Here is a 15,891-nt window from a genome sequence, read left to right on the forward strand (position 1 = left end):
AAGCAAAGTCAAAACAATTAATAAAATGTCAACAAAAACATAAATATTGATAATTATCTTAAATGTAAATGGATTAAATGCTCCAATCAAAAGACATAGACTGGCTGAATGGATACAAAAAGCAAGATCCCGTATATAAGCTGTCTACAAGAGATGCATTTCAGATGTAAGTACACATATAGACTGAAAGTGAAAAGATGGAAAAAGGCATTTTATGCAAATGTAAATCAAAAGAAAGCTAGGGTAATGATACACAGATCAAAGAAAATAGACTTTTAAATAAATATTGTTACAAGAGACAAGGAAGAGCACTATACAATTATTAAGGAATCAATCCAAGAAAAATACATAGCAATTGTAAATATACATGCACCAAACCTAGGAACACCTCGATATATAAGGAAAATGCTAACAGATATTAAAGGGTAAATCAACAGTAGCAAAACAACATTAGAGGTTTTTAACACCCCACTTACACAAATGAACACATCATCCACACAGAAAACTAATAAGGAAACACAAGTCTTAAATGACGTATTAATCCAGATAGATCTAATTGGTATATACAGGATGTTCCACTCAAAAGCTGCAGAATACACTTTTCTCTCCAGTGCACATGGGATATTCTCCAGGATACATCTTAGGTCACAAATCAAGACTGGGTAAATTTAAGAAGGTTGAAATCATGCTAAGCAATTTAACAAATTGAAGACTAAAAACCATATGATAATCTCAATAGATGCAGAAAAAGCTTTTAACAAAATTCAGCACCCATTTATGATAAAAAATATCTCTAGATAGTGGACTTAGAGAGACCAAACCTCAACCTAATAAAGACCATGTATGACAAACTCATAGCAAACTTCATTCTCAACAATGAAAACCTGAAAGCATTTCCTCAAAGGTCAGAAACAAGACAAAGATATTTACTTTTGCCACTTTAATTCAACATAATTTTGAAAGTCCTAGCCACAGCAATCAGAGAAGAAAAATAAAAGAAACTCAAATTGGAAAAGAAGAAAACTGAGCCAAAGAACTAAGCAAACATTTCTCCAAAAAAGCCATACAGATGGCTAACAAACACATGAAAAGATGCTCTACATCACTCATTATCAGAGAAATGCAAGTCAAAACCACAATGAGGTACCATCTCATGCCCATCAGAATGGCTGCTATCAAAAAGTCTACAAACAATAAATGCTAGAGAGGGTGCAGAGAAAAGGGAACCCTAGTACACTGTTGGTTGGAATGAAAACTAGTACAGCCACTATGGAGAACAGTGTGTAGATTGCTTAAAAAAAAAGAAAAAAAAACTGTAAATAGAAATGCCATAAAACACAGCAAAGGTCAGAAAGAGAAATTAAAGACACAGTAGTGTTTACCATCATATCAGAAAAAAATAAAACAGATAAGAATGAACCTACCTAGATGGGGAAACAGTGGAAACAGTGCCAGACTTTTTTGAGGGGGGGCTCCAAAATCACTGCAGATCGTGACTGCAGCCATGAAATTAAAAGATGCTTACTCCTTGGAAGGAAAGTTATGAGCAAACTAGATAGCATTTTCAAAAGCAGAGACATTACTTTGCCGACTAAGGTCTGTCTAGCCAAGGCTATGGTTTTTCCAGTGGTCATGTATGGATGTGAGAGTTGGACTGTGAAGAAGGCTGAGCACCAAAGAATTGATGCTTTTGAACTGTGGTGTTGGAGAAGACTCTTGGGAGTCCCTTGGACTGCAAGGAGATCCAACCAATCCATTCTGAGGGAGATCAGCCCTGGGATTTCTTTGAAATGAATGATGCTAAAGCTGAAACTGAAGTACTTTGGCCACCTCATGAGAAGAGTTGACTCATTGGAAAAGACTCTGATGCTGGGAGGGATTGGGGGCAGGAGGAGAAGGGGACGACAGAGGATGAGATGGCTGGATGGCATCACTGACTCAGTGGACGTGAGTCTGAGTGAACTCCGGGAGTTGGTGATGGACAGGGAGGCCTGGCATGCTGCAGTTCATGGGGTTGCAAAGTGTCAGACACAACTGAGCGACTGAACTGAACTGAACTGAAGGAGGTAAAAGACATATACTCAGAAAACTATAAGATACTGATAAAAGATGACACGAACTGATGGAGACATATACAATGTTCTTGGATTAAGTCAGTAGTATAAAAATGCCTATACTACACAAAGCAATCTAAAGATACAATAGAATACCTAACAAATTGCCAATGACATTTTTCACAGAATTAGAACCAAAAATTGGCAATTCTTATGGAAAACTCTGCAAACCAAGAACAAAATAGCCAAAGTAATCTTAAGAAAACAAATGATCTGGAGGAATCAAGCTCCGTGACTTCATACTGTACTACCAAGCTACAGTAGTCAAAACAGTACAGTGCTAGAACCAAAAGAGGAAGAGAAACATAGATCAATGGAACAGGATAGAAATTCCAGAGATAAACTTATACATCTATTGTCAACAAGTCTATGTAAAGGAAGGCAACAATATAAAAGGGAAAAAATAAAAATAAAGTCTGTTTAACAAACTATACTGGGGAAAGTGAACAGCTACATGTAAAAGAACAGAACACTCCCAAACACCATAAACAAATATAAATTAAAGTAGATTAAAGACCTAAATATAAAGCCAGATACAATAAAATTCTTAAAGGAAAACATAAGTCAAACACTTTCTGACATAAATCTCTGCAAGACATTATTGGACCCACTTCTTATTTAAAATAAAAACAAAACAAAGGGACCTAATTAAACTTAAAAGTGTTTGCACGGCAAAGGAAACAATACACAAAACAAAAGACAATGCATAGAATGTGTGAAAATATTTGCAACTGAAATGACTGAAAAGGTTTTAATCTCCTAAGAACACAAAGAGCTTGTGTTGTTCAATAACACAAAACAACCACCTAATAAAAAATAGGCAGTAGTTCTAAATATGCACTTCTCTAAAGAATGCATACAGATTGCCCAAAAGAGCAGGAAGAGATGCTCAATATCACTAACTATTAGAGAAATACAAACAAAAACTACAATAAGATATCACTTCACATCAATCAGAATGGCCATCATCAAAAAGTCTACAAACAGTAAATGTTGAAGACTGTATGGAGAAAAGAAAACTCTTCTACACTCTTGTGGAGAATGTAAGTTTGTATAGCTATGGAGAACAGTATGGTTCCGTTCAGTTCAGTTGCTCAGTCATGTCCGACTCTTTGCGACCCCATGAATTGGCGCACGCCAGGCCTCCCTGTCCATCACCAACTCCCGGAGTTCACTCAGACTCACGTCCATCGAGTCAGTGATGCCATCCAGCCATCTCATCCTCTGTCGTCCCCTTCTTCTCCTGCCCCCAATCCCTCCCAGCATCAAAGTCTTTTCCAATGAGTCAACTCTTCGCATGAGGTGGCCAAAGTACTGGAGTTTCAGCTTTAGCATCGTTCATTTCAATTCTTTGGCACTCAGCCTTCTTCACTCTCACATCCATACATGACTACTGGAAAAACCATAGCCTTGACTACACAGACCTTAGTCGGCAAAGTAATGTCTCTGCTTTTGAATATGTTATCTAGGTTGATCATAGCTTTCATTCCAAGGAGTAAGCGTCTTTTAATTTCATGGCTGCAGTCACCATCTGCAGTGATTTTGGAGCCCCCCTAAAAATAAAGTCTGACACTGTTTCCACTGTTTCCCCATCTATTTCCCATGAAGTGATGGGACCGGATGCCATGATCTTTGTTTTCTGAATGTTGAGCTTTAAGCCAACTTCTTCGCTCTCCTCTTTCACTTTCATCAAGAGGCTTTTTAGTTCCTCTTCACTTTCTGCCATAAGGGTGGTGTCATCTGCATATCTGAGGTTATTGATATTTCTCCCAGCAATCTTAATTTGAGCTTGTGCTTCTTCCAGTCCAGCATTTCTCATGATGTACTCTGCATAGAAGTTAAATAAGCAGGGTGGCAATATACAGCCTTGACGTACTCCTTTTCCTATTTGGAACCAGTCTGTTGTTCCATGTCCATTTCTAACTGTTGCTTCCTGACCTGCATACAGATTTCTCAAGAGGCAGGTCAGGTGGTCTGGTATTTCCATCTCTCTCAGAATTTTCCACAGTTTATTGTGATCCACACAGTCAGTATGGTAGTTCCTTAAAAAACTGAAAATAGAACTAACATATGATCTAGGAATTCTACTCCTCAGCATATATCTGGAGAAAGCCATAATTCAAAAAGATATGTGCACCCCAAAGTTCACTGCAGCACTATATATAATATCCAGGGCATGGAAGCCACCTAAAAGTCCATCAACAGATGAATGGATAAAGATTTGTTACATACATACAATGGATATTGCTCACCTGTAAAAGAAAAAAACAGAATAATGCCATTTTCAGGAACATAGATGCACCTAGACATTGTCATACTGATTGAAGTAAGTCAAACAGAGAAAAGCAAATATTGGATTATATTGCTTGTATAAGGAATCTAAAAAATGTTGCTATTTGACTTATTTACAAAACAGAATTAGAGTGACAGTATGTAGAAAACAATCTATGGTTAGCAGGGGAAAGAGATGAGGGATAAATTTGGATTTGTATTGACATATTCACTTTGGTATTGACATATTCATACTTCTAATTATAAAAGGGCCTACTGAACCACACAGGAAATTCTACTCAATACTGTGTAATCAGTATGGGAATAAAATCTTTATTAAAAAAGAATAAATATTTGTATATGTATAACCAATTCTTTTTATAATATAGCAAAAAGGAACACAACATTTTAAATCAAGTATACTCCAGTGAATGTTTTTGTTAAAAAAATAAAATAAAACTCAACTATTAAACCAGGGGGATTTGAACATTGCTGGTGCACTGGGACAACCCAGAGAGATGGTATGGGGAAGGAGGAGGGAGGGGGGTTCAGGATGGGGAACACGTGTATACCTGTGGTGGATTCATGCTGATGTATGGCAAAACCAATACAATATTGTAAATTAAAAAAAAAAAAGAAATTGGGGTAAAATTTGTTAAAAAAGAGTTGTTCATGAGTGAAATATTTCATGAATAAAATATTATGCTTCTCTCATTATGCATAATAACAACTTTGACAATATGGATTATTGACTCAAAAGATTTTCCTCAAAACTATATAGACATTGTCCTATTATTTCCTGGCATTTAATATTGCATGCAATTATAAGACTATTTTTAATTTTATTCCTTCATAGATGACTTTTGATGCTGTCTAGGCACATACAGAGTTTATTGTTTACTTATCCAATTCAAAAGTGTCACAAGAATTTATTTATGCATATTTTAATTTTTATTATGCTTTAAAAAAGAGACTTTCAATATTTAAGCTTATCTGTTTCTTCACTTTACTAAAATGTCATAAAATGAATAGATAAAATATAACCACAAATATAAAATAAGAACAGGAGAGGAGATTATAGCAGGGGAAAGCTGACAACAAATTTTAGAAGTTGAAAACTTTGATAAATATAAATTTTCAAAAACACAAATCAGAAAGTCATTAAAGCTTCCAGAAAAAAGAACAGTCAAGGAAATAAATCTGAGTTAAGAAATAAACTTTATTAACAGCAATACTGGAAGCTAGAAGACAATAGAATATTTTGAGGAAATACTGTTTATGTTCCAGCATTCTATACCTAGGCAAACTGTTAATCAAATGTGAGAATAGTATAAATGCATTTTTTAACATAAGCTCAAAAATTATCTAATGTGCATTTTTTTCTTTCAACGGGATAATATCATCTATGTAAACCTAAGGAAGACACTAAGAAAGAGGAAAAGGATAAGAAATTGGACAGAGGGAAGTTGGAATCAAATGCAGAAGAAAGAGAAAGTCAATTCCCAGCATAGTAGCTTTAAGAAAAGAGGTAGTTGTGCATGGGTTTAGAGAGCAAGTAAATCCAGGTGGTAGCAGGAATAAGGGTTGTCCCAAAAGGATCTCTCTTTCTCTCGAAAATATGGTAACCAATATATTACCTGATTGCATCAAAAGAGTTTTAATGTCACTGGTAGATAGTTTAGGGATGATTATTGATATGTACATATTAACAAACAAAAATATGAAACTGACAACCTTAGTGTCTGAGAACAACCTCTTAGTCACAAACTGGAATTTGAGTGAGCTTCTTGAGTTTCTGGAATCAACCAGTACTCCCTCTGAGCTCCAGTTCTTTTCCCTCCATTTTAAAATGCTATTACCAGGTGTCTTCAGGTAAAAATAATACCACATACTCCATAATAATGATGCCTGAGGGGATGATTCATTCAATTTATTATAGAATATAATTAAGATACAGAACATAACTATTTATTAACTACTGCATTAAAATCCCTGGGTTCTCAAACAAGGTATGATCCAGGGTTAGAAGCCTTGCATTATTTTTCCATACCAGTAATGAACTCCATCATTGATCTGAATTACTTTATTAAAAAAAAAAACTCTTTGCAGTGGTAAAATGAAGATATTTGACAAGATAAATATCTTTCCTTCTAGATTCATAGTATGTTTCTCCATTAATTTTTCTACTTTGTATTCTTCAGGTTTTTTTGTTTGCTTCACAAATATTTTATATATTTCATTCTGCATAAATGTTATTTTCTGATTTGTTATTGATGGACACTGACATATATGACATTGTCTTATTGGTAATAACTGGCACAGAGTTTTGCAATCACTATCTAATTTTATCACATTTTGTCACCCTGAAAGGAAGCCTCATACCCATTAGGATTCTTTTCCCATTCCCTACTCCAGACCTAAACAAAATCTATTCTACTAGCCATCTCTAAGTGTTTGCCTGTTCCAGACATTCCATATAAATTGAATCATAATATATGTGATATTTTGTGACAGCCTTATTTTGAGGTTCATCTATGTTATTTCACATATAAGTACACTCCATTATCTGCTGAATCCCATTTTGCTGCTTGTGTATACCACATATTTTATGCATGCATCATTTGACAAATATTTAGATTGCTTTTACTTTTTGAATATTATTAGTAATGCTGCTTTGAAAATGTGTGCACAAGTTCTTGTATGGATGTATGTTTTCAGTTCTCTCAGGCTATATAACTAAGAATAAAGTGGTTGGGCCACATGGCACTGTAGATCTAACATTTTGATTATTTGCCAAACTGTTTTCCAATGTTGCTGCAAAGTTTTAAGATTCCATTAGGGAAGTATCAGGGTTGCAACTTTTCCATATCCTTATCAACCCTTGTTGTTACTGATGTTGTTTTTAGTTATAGTCACCCTATGCAGATGACACCACAGTTATGGCAGAAAGTGAAGAGGAACTAAAAAGCCTCTTGATAAAAGTGAAAGAGGAGAGTGAAAAAGTTGGCTTAAAACTCAACATTCAGAAAACAAAGATAATGGCATCTGGTCCCATCACTTCATGGGAAATAGATGGGGAAATGGTGGAAACAGTGTCAGACTTTATTTTGGGGGGCTCCAAAATCACGGCAGATGGTGACTGCAGCCATGAAATTAAAAGACACTTACTCCTTGGAAGAAAAGTGATGACCAACATAGATAACATATTGAAAAACAGAGACGTTACTTTGCCAACAAAGGTCCGTCTAGTCAAGGCTATGGTTTTTCCAGTAGTCATGTATGGATGTGAGAGTTGGACTGTGAAGAAGGCTGAGCGCCAAAGAATTGATGCTTTTGAACTGTTATATTGGAGAAGACTCTTTTGAGTCCCTTGGACTGCAAGGAGATCCAACCAATCCATTCGAAAGGAGATCAGCCTTGGGTGTTCTTTGGAAGGAATGATGCTAAAGCTGAAACTCCAGTACTTTGGCCACCTCATGTGAAGAGTTGACTCATTGGAAAAGACTCTGATGCCGGGAGGGATTGGGGGCAGGAGAAGAAGGGGATGACAGAGGATGAGATGGCTGAATGGCATCACTGACTCGATGGACGCGAGTCTGAGTGAATTCTGGGAGTTGGTGATGGACAGGGAGGCCTGGCGTGCTGTGATTCATGGGATCACAAAGAGTCGGACACGACTGAGCGACTGAACTGAACTGAACTGCATGAGTATGAAGTGGTATATTATTGTGGTTTTTATTTGCCTTTCCCTAATGACTAATGATGTTGAGCATGTTTTCATGGGGTTATAAGTCATTTACTTATATCTTATTTCTAGAAATATCCAAATTCTGTGCTCATTTTTTAAATTGGATTCTTCAGTGTTTTATTGTTGTTATGAGAGTTCTTTATATATCATGAGGTATTGTTGTTTAGTCTCTAAGTCGTGTCCAGCTGTTTTTGTGGCCCTATGGACAGAGTAGCCTACCAGACTTCTTTGTCCATGAGATTTCCCAGGCAAGAATATTGTAGTGGGTTGTCATTTCCTTCTCCAGGGGATCTTCTCGACCTAGGGAAGTCTCGCATTCGCAGGTGGATTCTTTACCACTGAGCTAGCAGCAAAGCCCCTATATCCTAAATACTACTCTCTTTTTAGATGTATGATTTGCAAATATTTTCTCCCATTTTATTGGTTGTATTTTCATTCTGTGATAGTATCCACTGACATGCATATATTTAGTTTGATAAAGTTCAGCTTATTTTTTCTCTGTCATTTTTGCTTTTCAGTTCAGTTCAGTTCAGTTGCTCAGTTGTGTCCGACTCTTGGCGACCCCATGAATCGCAGCACGCCAGGCTTCCCTGTCCATCACCAACTCCCGGAGTTCACTCAGACTCACGTCCATCAAGTCAGTGATGCCATTCAGCCATCTCATCCTCTGTCGTCCCCTTCTTCTCCTGCCCCCAATCCCTCCCAGCATCAAAGTCTTTTCCAATGAGTCAACTCTTCGCATGAGGTGGCCAAAGTACTGGAGTTTCAGCTTAAGCATTATTCCTTCCAAAGAAATCCCAGGGTTGATCTCCTTCAGAATGGACTGGATGGATCTCCTTGCAGTCCAAGGGACTCCCAAGAGTCTTCTCCAACACCACAGTTCAAAAGCATCCATTCTTCAGAACTCAGCCTTCTTCACAGTCCAACTCTCACATCCATACATGACTACTGGAAAAACCATAGCCTTGACTAGACGGACCTTAGTCGGCAAAGTAATATCTCTGCTTTTGAATATACTATCTAGGTTGGTCATAACTTCTCTTCCAAGGAGTAAGCATCTTTTAATTTTATGGCTGCAGTCACCATCTGCAGTGATTTTGGAGCCCCCCAAAATAAAGTCTGACACTGTTTCCACTGTCTCCCCATCTATTTCCCATGAAGTAATGGGACCGGATGCCATGATCTTCGTTTTCTGAATGTTGAGCTTTAAGCCAACTTTTTCACTCTCCTCTTTCACTTTCATCAAGAGGCTTTTTAGTTCCTCTTCACTTTCTGCCATAAGGGTTAGTGCCATATTAAAGAAAGTACTGCCTAACCCAAAGTCATGCAGATTTACTTATAAGAACTTTATCATATTAACCCTTATTTTTACGTCTATGACACATTTTATGTAAATTTTTGAGTATGGTAGGAGGAAAGGTTTCAGTGTCATTCTTTTGCATGTAAATATATGGTTGTGACAGTACAATTTGTGGAAGAGACTTTTCATTCCATATTGGACAGTCTTGGGACGCTTGTTAAAAATCAATTGACCACAAATATAAAGGCTTGTTTCTGAACTCTCAGTTATATTCTATTAATCTCTGTGACTATCCTTTTGACACTATCACACCTCCTTCTGAAGGCTTAATGTCAAATTTAAAGTTGTAAAAGGTGTGTCCTCCAATTTGGTCTTCCTTTGTCAACATTTTTTTGGCTGTTTTGGGTCCATATGAATTTTAGTAGTTTATCAACTTGGGGGATTTTTACAGAGATTTCACTGAATATGTAGATTAAATTATAGATTATTGCCATTTTAGTTATATTGTTTTTTGTCCATGATATGAAATATCTTTACATGTATTGATTTCCCCCCAAATTTTTGTAGTCTTTAATGTAGTATTCTTTCACATCATTGCAAAATTTATTCCCAAGTATATATTTTTATATTAAGTAGAATTGCTTTATTTGGTTTTTAGTATTTTAATTGATAATACAATTGATTTTGTTTATCTTGTATTCTAAAAGTTTAATAAAATTCTTATTATTTCTAAAATTTATAGTTGCTTCCTTAGAATTTTCTATAAACAAATCTAAGTCATCTGTAAATAGAGAGGTTTTACTCTTCCTTTCCAATCTACCCTTTATTTTTCAGGTGAAAGAATTTTATGTCACAGTTGTCTTTAAAACCACAAAGACACTATGTTCTTCATATAAAATACATTAATACAGATAACTATGCTTTCTTGAAAACGAGTATAAAAAACATCTTAAAGAAAAATCAACTCCAATATACAGTTTCTGTGAAGTTGCTTGGGAAAAACTCACATCTGAACTGATTCCTAAAACATACCATTCCATTCCACCATTCTGCATCTTCTGGTTCAAAGTATAGAATATCCTCATCAGTATATGCTCCTGCATTCTTACATGTATGATAATACATATATCACTTCAGTTCAGTTTACAGTTTCAAGAGTCTTCTCCAACACCTCAGTTCAAAAGCATCAATTTTACAGCTTTCAGCTTTCTTTATGGTCCAACTCTCACATCTATACATGACTACTGGAAAAACCATAGCTTTGACTACATGAACCTTTGTTGGCAAAGTAATGTCTCCGTTTTTTAATATGCTGTCTAGGTTGGTCATAGCTTTTCTTCCAAGGAGAAGGCACCTTTTAATTTCATGGTTGCAGTCACTATCTGCAGTGATTTTGGAGCCCAAGAAAATAAAGTTTGTCACTGTTTCTGTTGTTTCCCCATCTATTTGCCATAAAGTGATGGGACCAGATGCCATGATCTTCATTTTCTGAATGTTTAGTTAGTCTAATACATATATAGACTGATTTATTATTTAATGTTCCATTGGTTCATCAGCCTTTTCTGTAGGTTCATCAGCAGGTTGAGTAGGCTGTGTCTTTCTCTGCAGTCTTTTTTCAAGATCTTCCATGAGTGGAGACACATCATCATCATCATATGGCAGAAATTCCAAGCCTTTACCAACAATTCCATTGAAAACATTCTTTGTAGTTAGATCCTGTTCTGCAGGCAGTGTCTCTCAGAAGACATCCAGACCATGTTTACCCAGTTCATTCAAATTGCACTCCAAAAACTTTGACATATATCTCTCCAAGTAAATACAAGCTGTTTGAGAATGGGCTCCAGTGGACAGAGCCTTGCAGTCAAAATAGTTAGCAGATGGACAAATTTGGAAAATGTGAGGGCCTGTATCATAATCAACAATGAGCAGTCCAACATCATATGGTCTCCAGCCATATCACTGCATTGGTATCTGGGTTTTGCTTCTGATTAGATATACAAGACAAGGCACAGGAAGAGGTCTGTCAAATACAAATCTAGAATCCAAACACCCCTGGCACATAAAATTACATAACATTTAGCATCAGCAGTAAATCCTGAAACTGAAATAGCAATACTGTTATCAACAAGGAACATTTTTTTCTGATGAGCTGCAAGTTCTGCTTGTGCTTTTTTCAATGCAACCAACACTGCATGAGTTTTGTTTTTTTTTTTTTAATTTCAGATAAAAAAAAAAAAACGTAGCTGAACCTTGTTTGACAGCTCCATTGCATATTCAACTTGATGAATCCTGCCCTGAGGACTCCAATTAGTGACATCATTTTCATACAGATTGCAAAACATGGTTACAATGTAATCCTGGCTTTGGCCTCCTGCAAATCTGCAGATCAAGCAGCTGATTATCTATTATTAATATTTCCTCATCTGAACTAACTGTCCTGACTAGAACCTATAGTTTTATGTTGCAAAAAAGTGGTGAAAGCAGACATGCTTCTCTTGTTTCTGATTTTAAGTGGAAAACATTGTCTTTCTATACTAAATTTGATGTTAACTGTGTTCCTTGGAGATTCCACTTATCAGGTTGATGAAGTTCCCTTCTATTCATAGTTATGTGAGTACTGTTTTATATAAAAAGATAATTGGTTTTTAAAATTATTTTTTAAAATTTATTTTTAATTGTCAGAAAATTGCTTTACAATGTTGGGCTGGTTTCTGCCATACAAAAACATGAATCAGCCATAAGTATACTTATGTCCCCTCCCTCTCGAAACTCCCTTCCACCCACCACCCTATCCCAGCCCTCTAGGTTGTCACAGAACACCAGGTTGAGCTCTCTGTGTTATATAGCAACTTCCCACTAGCTATATATTTTACATATGGTAATAGATATGTTTCAATGTAGCTCTCTCAATTTGTCCCAACTTCTCCTCAGCTGTGTCCACACGTCTTTTCTCTATGTCAGTGTCTCTATTTCTGCCCTGCAAATAGGTTCATCACACCATTTTCTTTTTCTAGTATATATATGCTTTAATATACAATATGTGTTTTTCTCTTTCTGACTTACTTCACTCTGTATAACAGGCTGCAGGTTCATCCACCTAGGTTCAGCTAACTCACATCTTTTTCATTTCATGGCTGAGTAATATTCTATTGTATATATGTACCACCACTTCTTTATACATTCATCTTTCTAGATAGTGCTTTAATGAACAAGTTGGGGTACACATGTGGAACACAATTGGGGTACATATGTCTTTTAGTATTGTGGTTTTCTCAGGGTATATACCCGGTAGTGGGATTGCTAGGTCATATGGTATCTTTATTCCTAGTTTTTAAGGAATCTCCATACTATTCTCCATAGTAGCTGTATCAGTATACATTCCTACCAACAGTGCAAGAGGGTCCCCTTTTTGCCACATCCTCTCTAGCATTTATTGTTTGTAAATTTTTGAGTTATGGCCATTCTGACTGATGTGAAGTGATACCTTATTGTAACTTTCATTTGTATTTCTTTAATAATGAACAACGTTGAGAATCTTTTCATGTGTTTATTGACCATCTGTATTTCTTGGAGAAATGTCTGTTTAAGTCTCCCACCCATTTATTGACTGAGTTGTTTGTTTTCCTGATATTGAGCTTCATGAGTTGCATGCATATATTGGAGATCAATCCTTTCAGTTGTTTGATTTGCAGTTATTTTCTCCTATTCTGAGGGTTTTAGTTCCATCTTGTTTATAGTTTCCTTTGCTGTAAAAAAGATCTTAAGTTTCATTAGGTCTCAGTTGTTGTTTTTCTTTTTTAAATTTTTGTTACTCTTGAAGCTGTGTCAAGGGGGATCTTGCTTTGAATTTTGTTAAAGAGTGTTCTGTTTTCCACTAATTTTCACAATATTGATTCTTTCAATCCTAGAACATAATATAGCTCACCATCTCTTTGTACTGTCTTTGATTTCTTTCGTCAGTTTCTTATAGTTTTATGAATGCAGGTCTTTTGTAGGTGAATTTATTTTTGTTTGTAGGTAGGTTAAACTTTAGATAAGTTTATTCCTAAGTATTTTATTATTTTTGTTGCAATGGTAAATGAGATTTTTTTATATTTTTCTTTCTGATTTTTCCTTGCTAATGTATAGGAATACAAAGGATTTATGTGTAATCATTTGGTATCCTGTAACTACACTAAATTAATTGATGAGCTCTAGTGATTTTCTTGTTATATCTCTAGTTTTCTATGTATAGTATCCTGTCTTCTGCAAACAGTGAGAGTCTTACTTATATTTTCTAGCCAGAAATTTCCTTTATTTCTTTTTTCTTCCCTGATTGCCATGGCTAAGAGTTTCAAAACTATGTTGAATAATAATGGTGACAGTGGACACCCTTGACATTTTTCCTGATGGTAGAGGAAATTTTGCTTTCAGTTTTTCACCATTGAGGATGTTTGCTGTAGGTTTGTCATATATTGCCTGTATTATGTTGAGGTAAATTTCTTCTATGCCCATTTTCTAAAGCATTTTTATCATAAGTGGATGTCAAATATTGTCAGAAGTTTTCTGCATCTGTTGAGATAACCATAAGATTTGATCTTTCAATTTGATAATATAGTGTATCACAATAATTAATTTGCATATATTGAAGAATTTTTGCATCCCTTGGATAAATCCCACTTGATCATCACATAGGAACCTTTTAAAGTGTTATTGGATTCAGTTTGCTAGTGTTTGTTAAAGATTTTGGCACCTGTGTTCATGATTGATATTGGCCTGTAACTTTATTTTTCTGTGATATCTTTTTCTGATTTTTGTATCAGGAGGTTCATGGCCTCATAGAATGAGTTTGGGAGTGTTCCTCCCCCTGCAATTTTTTGTAAGAGTTTCAGAAGAATTGGTGTTATGTCTTCCCTAGACATTTGATAGAACTCACCTGTGAAGGCATCTGAACCTGGTCATTCACTTTTGGGGATCATTTTGATCGCAATTTTTATTTCAGTGATTTTCATTGGTCTTTTCATAATTTCTATTTCTTCATGGTTCACTCTTAGAAGGTTATACTTTTCTAAGAATTTGTCTATTTCTACCAAGTTCTCCATTTTATTGGCATATAGTTGTTCGTAGAAGTCTCTTATGATCTTTTTATTTCTGTTGTCCGTTGTAACTTCTTTTTCATTTTTAATTTTATTGATTTGACTACTTTGCCTTTTCTCTTAATGAATCTGGATGATGGTTTGTCAATTTTGTTTATCTTCTTAAAGAACCTGCTTTTAGCTTTATTGATTCTTGCTATTGCTTTTTTTTTTAAATTTTGTTTTCATTTATTTCTGCTCTGCTCTTCATGATTCCTTTCCTTCTGCTAATTTTGGGATTCTTGTCCTTTTACTAGATGCTTTAGGTATAAGCTTATGTTGTTTGTTTGATGGATTCCTCATTTCTTGAGGTAGACTAGTATTGCTATAAATTTTTCCTTTGTCACTGCTTTTGCTGCATCCTGTAGGTTTTGGATGATCATGCTTTCATGGTCATTTGTTTCTAGATAATTCTTAATTTCCTTCTTCAGTGAACTCTTGGTTATTTAGAAAGATATTGTTTAGCCTCCATGTGTTTTTTACAGTTTTTATTTTTTACAGTTTTTATTCTTTTAGTTCATATAACATTTTGGCCAGAAAAGATATTTGATATGATTTAAATTTTCTTAAATCTGCCTAGGCTTGATTTATGATCCAAGATGTGATATATCCAGGGGACTCTTCTATATACACTTGAGAAAAAAGTGCATTCTGCTGCTTTTGGATGGAATGTGCTGTAGTTACCAATGAAATCTATCTGGTCTAATGTGTAATTTAAGGCTTGTGTTTCCTTATTAATTTTCTGTCTTGATGATCTGTCCATTGATGTAAGTGGGGTGTTTAAGACCTCTATTGTTGTTGTGTTCCTGTTGATTTCCCCTTTAACATCTGTTAACATGGCTGTCTGGGGAGGTGTTGCAAATAGCTGTGAAAAGAAGAGAGGTAAAAAGCCAAGGAGAAAAGGAAAGATATAAGCATCTGAATGCAGAGTGCCAAAGAATAGCAAGGAGAGATAAGAAAGACTTCCTCAGTGATCAATGCAAAGAAATAGAGGAAAACAACAGAATGTGAAAGACTAGAGATCTCTTCAAGAAAATTAGAGATATCAAGGGAACATTTCATGCAAAGATGGGCTTGATAAAGGACAGAAATGCTATGGACCTAACAGAAGCAGAAGATATTAAGAAGAGGTGGCAAGAATTCACATAACTGTACAAAAGAGATCTTCACAGCCAAGATAATCATGATGGTATGATCACTCACCTAGAGCCAGACATCCTGGAATGTGAAGTCAAGTGGGCCTTAGAAAGCATCACTATGAACAAAGCTAGTGGAGGTGATGGAATTTCAGTTGAGCTATTACAAATCCTAAAAGATGATGCTCTGAAAGTGCTGCACTCGATA

General features: G+C 35.6%; 1 long non-coding RNA gene and 1 pseudogene across 1 annotated transcript in view; both read right to left on the reverse strand.

The window, feature by feature from the left end:
- LOC120882046 overlaps positions 1 to 15,891 on the reverse strand; it is a 1,026,567-nt gene that overhangs the window by 319,591 nt on the left and 691,085 nt on the right. The window lies entirely within an intron of this gene.
- On the reverse strand, positions 10,967 to 11,775 carry LOC120882045 (annotated as a pseudogene).

This window comes from Oryx dammah, unplaced genomic scaffold, assembly GCF_014754425.2.
Source record: "Oryx dammah isolate SB20612 unplaced genomic scaffold, SCBI_Odam_1.1 HiC_scaffold_23, whole genome shotgun sequence".
Taxonomy (NCBI): Eukaryota; Metazoa; Chordata; class Mammalia; order Artiodactyla; family Bovidae; genus Oryx; species Oryx dammah.